A 7,242-nucleotide genomic window follows, 5' to 3' on the forward strand; every position below is an offset into this window, starting at 1 on the left:
CAGCCTCTCTGGTGTCAAGTCTGATTTTGGAAAAAAAAAAAAAAATCCAAAATCAGACAGAGTGTTGACACCAGAGAGGCTAAGACCGCATTGACTCAGTGCGGTATTCAGCCTCTCTGGTGTCAAATCTGATTTTGGAAAAAAAAAAAAAAAAAAAAAAAAATCCAAAATAAGACAGAGTGTTGAGACCAGAGAGGCTAAGACCGCATTGACTCAGTGCGGTATTCAGCCTCTCTGGTGTCATGTCTGATTTTGGAAAAAAAAGAAAAAAAAATCCAAAATCAGACAGAGTGTTGACACCAGAGAGGCTGAATACTGCACTGAGTCAATGCGGTCTTAGCCTCTCTGGTGTCAACACTCTGTCTGATTTTGGATTTTTTTTTTTTTTCCAAAATCAGACTTGACACCAGAGAGGCTGAATACCGCACTGAGTCAATGCGGTCTTAGCCTCTCTGGTGTCAACACTCTGTCTGATTTTGGATTTTTTTTTTTTTTTTTCTAAAATCAGACTTGACACCAGAGAGGCTGAATACCGCACTGAGTCAATGCGGTCTTAGCCTCTCTGGTCTCAACACTCTGTCTTATTTTGGATTTTTTTTTTTTTTTTTTTTTTTTTCCAAAATCAGACTTGACACCAGAGAGGCTGAATACGGCACTGAGTCAATGCGGTCTTAGCCTCTCTGGTGTCAACACTGTCTGATTTTGGATTTTTTTTTTTTTTTTTCCAAAATCAGACTTGACACCAGAGAGGCTGAATACCGCACTGAGTCAATGCGGTCTTAGCCTCTCTGGTGTCAACACTCTGTCTGATTTTGGATTTTTTTTTTTTTTTTTTCCAAAATCAGACTTGACACCAGAGAGGCTGAATACCGCACTAAGTCAATGCGGTCTTAGCCTCTCTGGTGTCAACTAAGACCGCATTGACTCAGTGCGGTATTCAGCCTCTCTGGTGTCAAGTCTGATTTTGGAAAAAAAAAAAAAATCCAAAATCAGACAGAGTGTTGACACCAGAGAGGCTAAGACCGCATTGACTCAGTGCGGTATTCAGCCTCTCTGGTGTCAAGTCTGATTTTGGAAAAAAAAAAAAAATCCAAAATCAGACAGAGTGTTGACACCAGAGAGGCTAAGACCGCATTGACTCAGTGCGGTATTCAGCCTCTCTGGTGTCAAGTCTGATTTTGGAAAAAAAAAAAAAAAATCCAAAATCCGACAGAGTGTTGAGACCAGAGAGGCTAAGACCGCATTGACTCAGTGCGGTATTCAGCCTCTCTGGTGTCAAGTCTGATTTTGGAAAAAAAAAAAAATCCAAAATCAGACAGAGTGTTGACACCAGAGAGGCTAAGACCGCATTGACTCAGTGCAGTATTCAGCCTCTCTGGTGTCAACACTCTGTCTGATTTTGGATTTTTTTTTTCTTTTTTTTCCAAAATCAGACTTGACACCAGAGAGGCTGAATACTGCACTGAGTCAATGCGGTCTTAGCCTCTCAGGTGTCAACTCTGTCTGATTTTGGATTTTTTTTTTTTTTTTTTTCCAAAATCAGACTTGACACCAGAGAGGCTGAATACCGCACTGAGTCAATGCGGTCTTAGCCTCTCTGGTCTCAACACTCTGTCTGATTTTGGATTTTTTTTTTTTTTTCCAAAATCAGACTTGACACCAGAGAGGCTGAATACCGCACTGAGTCAATGCGGTCTTAGCCTCTCTGGTGTCAACACTCTGTCTGATTTTGGATTTTTTTTTTTTTTTTTCCAAAATCAGACTTGACACCAGAGAGGCTGAATACCGCACTGAGTCAATGCGGTCTTAGCCTCTCTGGTCTCAACACTCTGTCTGATTTTGGATTTTTTTTTTTTCCAAAATCAGACTTGACACCAGAGAGGCTGAATACCGCAGTGAGTCAATGCGGTCTTAGCCTCTCTGGTGTCAACACTCTGTCTGATTTTGGATTTTTTTTTTTTTTTTTCCAAAATCAGACTTGACACCAGAGAGGCTGAATACTGCACTGAGTCAATGCGGTCTTAGCCTCTCTGGTGTCAACTCTGTCTGATTTTGGATTTTTTTTTTTTTTTTTTCCAAAATCAGACTTGACACCAGAGAGACTGAATACCGCACTGAGTCAATGCGGTCTTAGCCTCTCTGGTCTCAACACTCTGTCTGATTTTAATTTTTTTTTTTTTTTTCCAAAATCAGACTTGACACCAGAGAGGCTGAAAACCGCACTGAGTCAATGCGGTCTTAGCCTCTCTGGTGTCAACACTCTGTCTGATTTTGGATTTTTTTTTTTCCAAAATCAGACTTGACACCAGAGAGGCTGAATACCGCACTGAGTCAATGCGGTCTTAGCCTCTCTGGTCTCAACACTCTGTCTGATTTTGGATTTTTTTTTTTTTTTTTCCAAAATCAGACTTGACACCAGAGAGGCTGAATACCGCACTGAGTCAATGCGGTCTTAGCCTCTCTGGTGTCAACACTCTGTCTGATTTTGGATTTTTTTTTTTTTTTCCAAAATCAGACTTGACACCAGAGAGGCTGAATACCGCACTGAGTAAATGCGGTCTTAGCCTCTCTGGTCTCAACACTCTGTCTGATTTTGGATTTTTTTTTTTTTTTTCCAAAATCAGACTTGACACCAGAGAGGCTGAATACCGCACTGAGTCAATGCGGTCTTAGCCTCTCTGGTCTCAACACTCTGTCTGATTTTTTTTTTTGGATTTTTTTTTTTTTTTCCAAAATCAGACTTGACATCAGAGAGGCTGAATACCGCACTGAGTCAATGCGGTCTTAGTTGACACCAGAGAGGCTAAGACCGCATTGACTCAGTGCGGTATTCAGCCTCTCTGGTGTCAAGTCTGATTTTGGAAAAAAAAAAAAAAATCCAAAATCAGACAGAGTGTTGACACCAGAGAGGCTAAGACCGCATTGACTCAGTGCCGTATTCAGCCTCTCTGGTGTCAAGTCTGATTTTGGAAAAAAAAAAAAAAAAAAAAAAAATCCAAAATCAGACAGAGTGTTGAGACCAGAGAGGCTAAGACCGCATTGACTCAGTGCGGTATTCAGCCTCTCTGGTGTCAAGTCTGATTTTAGAAAAAAAAAAAAAAAAATCCAAAATCAGAAGAGTGTTGACACCAGAGAGGCTAAGACCGCATTGACTCAGTGCGGTATTCAGCCTCTCTGGTGTCAAGTCTGATTTTGGAAAAAAAAAAAAAATCCAAAATCAGACAGAGTGTTGACACCAGAGAGGCTAAGACCGCATTGACTCAGTGCAGTATTCAGCCTCTCTGGTGTCAACACTCTGTCTGATTTTGGATTTTTTTTTTCTTTTTTTTCCAAAATCAGACTTGACACCAGAGAGGCTGAATACGGCACTGAGTCAATGCGGTCTTAGCCTCTCTGGTGTCAACACTGTCTGATTTTGGATTTTTTTTTTTTTTCCAAAATCAGACTTGACACCAGAGAGGCTGAATACGGCACTGAGTCAATGCGGTCTTAGCCTCTCTGGTGTCAACACTGTCTGATTTTGGATTTTTTTTTTTTTTTTCCAAAATCAGACTTGACACCAGAGAGGCTGAATACCGCACTGAGTCAATGCGGTCTTAGCCTCTCTGGTGTCAACACTCTGTCTGATTTTGGATTTTTTTTTTTTTTTTTTTCCAAAATCAGACTTGACACCAGAGAGGCTGAATACCGCACTGAGTCAATGCGGTCTTAGCCTCTCTGGTGTCAACTAAGACCGCATTGACTCAGTGCGGTATTCAGCCTCTCTGGTGTCAAGTCTGATTTTGGAAAAAAAAAAAAAAATCCAAAATCAGACAGAGTGTTGACACCAGAGAGGCTAAGACCGCATTGACTCAGTGCGGTATTCAGCCTCTCTGGTGTCAAGTCTGATTTTGGAAAAAAAAAAAAAAATCCAAAATCAGACAGAGTGTTGACACCAGAGAGGCTAAGACCGCATTCACTCAGTGCCGTATTCAGCCTCTCTGGTGTCAAGTCTGATTTTGGAAAAAAAAAAAAAAAAAAAAAAAATCCAAAATAAGACAGAGTGTTGAGACCAGAGAGGCTAAGACCGCATTGACTCAGTGCGGTATTCAGCCTCTCTGGTGTCAAGTCTGATTTTGGAAAAAAAAGAAAAAAAAATCCAAAATCAGACAGAGTGTTGACACCAGAGAGGCTGAATACTGCACTGAGTCAATGCGGTCTTAGCCTCTCTGGTGTCAACACTCTGTCTGATTTTGGATTTTTTTTTTTTTTCCAAAATCAGACTTGACACCAGAGAGGCTGAATACCGCACTGAGTCAATGCGGTCTTAGCCTCTCTGGTGTCAACACTCTGTCTGATTTTGGATTTTTTTTTTTTTTTTTCTAAAATCAGACTTGACACCAGAGAGGCTGAATACCGCACTGAGTCAATGCGGTCTTAGCCTCTCTGGTCTCAACACTCTGTCTTATTTTGGATTTTTTTTTTTTTTTTTTTTTTTTTCCAAAATCAGACTTGACACCAGAGAGGCTGAATACGGCACTGAGTCAATGCGGTCTTAGCCTCTCTGGTGTCAACACTGTCTGATTTTGGATTTTTTTTTTTTTTTTTCCAAAATCAGACTTGACACCAGAGAGGCTGAATACCGCACTGAGTCAATGCGGTCTTAGCCTCTCTGGTGTCAACACTCTGTCTGATTTTGGATTTTTTTTTTTTTTTTTTCCAAAATCAGACTTGACACCAGAGAGGCTGAATACCGCACTAAGTCAATGCGGTCTTAGCCTCTCTGGTGTCAACTAAGACCGCATTGACTCAGTGCGGTATTCAGCCTCTCTGGTGTCAAGTCTGATTTTGGAAAAAAAAAAAAAATCCAAAATCAGACAGAGTGTTGACACCAGAGAGGCTAAGACCGCATTGACTCAGTGCGGTATTCAGCCTCTCTGGTGTCAAGTCTGATTTTGGAAAAAAAAAAAAAATCCAAAATCAGACAGAGTGTTGACACCAGAGAGGCTAAGACCGCATTGACTCAGTGCGGTATTCAGCCTCTCTGGTGTCAAGTCTGATTTTGGAAAAAAAAAAAAAAAATCCAAAATCCGACAGAGTGTTGAGACCAGAGAGGCTAAGACCGCATTGACTCAGTGCGGTATTCAGCCTCTCTGGTGTCAAGTCTGATTTTGGAAAAAAAAAAAAATCCAAAATCAGACAGAGTGTTGACACCAGAGAGGCTACCCTGGAGAGAAAAATACCCAAATCATAGACAGTTCTCCTGGTTCAAACCAGATGCCTCAATTAAATCTAGAATAGATTACTGGCTAGTGGCAGATACAATGCTTAGCCAGATATCAAGTGTTGAAATCTCCCCTGCTCCACTAACTGATCACTGCAGTATTGATCTGTCAGTAACACCTCTAATGCAGTCAACCAAGAATAAAGGATACTGGAAGTTCAATGCCAGTCTCTTGAAATATGACGATTACTGTAACGGCACTAAAGACCTTATTCAGGAAGTCCTACAAGATGATTCCTTAATATCATAATTCAGAAGCGGGAATTTTTTAAATATAAAATCCGCCAATATTCAATCCAAGATTGAATATTGGCGGATTTTATATTTAAAAAATTCCCGCTTCTGAGTATATGATATTAAGGAATCATCTTAATTCATGACGTCATGAAGGCACATGGTGTTACAAAAGTTAACCATTAGGCTACAGTGTTAGGATGAGGGTCTGTAAATTTACTGCGGGCTCCGTCACCCCATTCATCCAAAACCATGTTCCAATCACCACCTATTAACACATTTTCTGTAGCATATAGGCCCATTACATTGTAATAAACCAGCCCGGAAAGGGCTCTGACGGAGGCAAGCAACACAAATCTCAGGAGTATATAAAAATAGATAGCTTTATTATTACAGGCTATTGGCAACAGAGTAAAACACAGAGGTGATCACAGGTGAGTATCAAATACGCTTCCCAACGGTCCCTGGGGTCTATCATAAGGCAACACCACTACACACATGAAGATGAAATCACTGCAAACTGGGCCACAACAGGCCAATGATTATGCACACACAGCACACGTGAGAAACTCCAAAGGCACGGTTAGCGTGCAATAGATGCAGTAGCTACACAGCAATTAGGCTACATTTCCACACAGGGCTACGCCAAACCGCCCGGGTTATGCACAACAAGCAAAGAGCAAACATTCCACACAGGGCTACCCCAAACCGCCCGGGTTATGCACAGCAAGCAAAGAGCAAACAAATATGACACTGACCCCCTTGGAACAATTGGCCGCCTACTAGGACCCCCCGGATCATCTGTGGCTACAAGAAGAATAAACAAATAAACCAAATAAACAAACCAAATAAACAAACCAAATAAACAAACAAACATAAACAAGATAAGACTTAAAACTTAACTCGCCCGTCGGCGAGACCCCCCCCCCGGGGTCTGAGCTAGGCACCGTCCGACTGGGGATAAACGGCTGGTCGGTGGTGCTGGCAGCGTACGGCGGCGGGCCGGACGCTGGTCTTGGCTGGAGAGCGGGTGTTTTGAGGCCTTAGCCTGATGTCGTTTCACTGCCTCCACCACAGTAGAGAGGGTATCTGCAGTTCTGTTTACATAATCACTAACCGAAGTGAACTTGTCTTGAGCGGCCACTCCTAGCATCACATCAACAGGCAAGATGATCTCTCGACCAAACAGAACCTTATAGGGTGTGAAGCCGGTGCTAGTGTGAACACTACTCCGATAAGCCATCATGACATACGGCAGCAAAGCATCCCAATTCAATTGATTATCATTTACGAACAGGGACAACATGGACAACAAGGTGCGATTAAATCTCTCGACCATACCGTCAGACTGAGCATGGTAAGGGGATGTGCGGGTTTTGTTAATATCCAATAACCCACACAGCTCCTTAAACAAATTGGACTCAAAATTTCTTCCCTGGTCGGAGTGAATACTACGAGGGGCACCGAACCGACACACCCATTCCTCTGCCAAAATACGGGCAATGGTGCGAGCCTCCTGGTTGGGAATGGGGAAAGCTTCCGTCCACTTAGAAAAATAATCACCAATAACCAGAACATACTTGCTCCCTTTTGGGGTTTCTGGTAGGGGACCCAGCACATCCAGTGCAATACGCTCATAAGGCCGGGATGGGACTGATGAAGGAACCAGAGGAGCACAAGGGGGCCGCCCCTGATCTTTACGGGATGCACAGTCGACACACTCCCTGCACCACTTCTTCACATCC

This window comes from Poromitra crassiceps (assembly GCF_964638095.1).
Source record: "Poromitra crassiceps genome assembly, contig: HAP1_SCAFFOLD_391, whole genome shotgun sequence".
In the NCBI taxonomy this organism is placed as follows: domain Eukaryota; kingdom Metazoa; phylum Chordata; class Actinopteri; order Beryciformes; family Melamphaidae; genus Poromitra; species Poromitra crassiceps.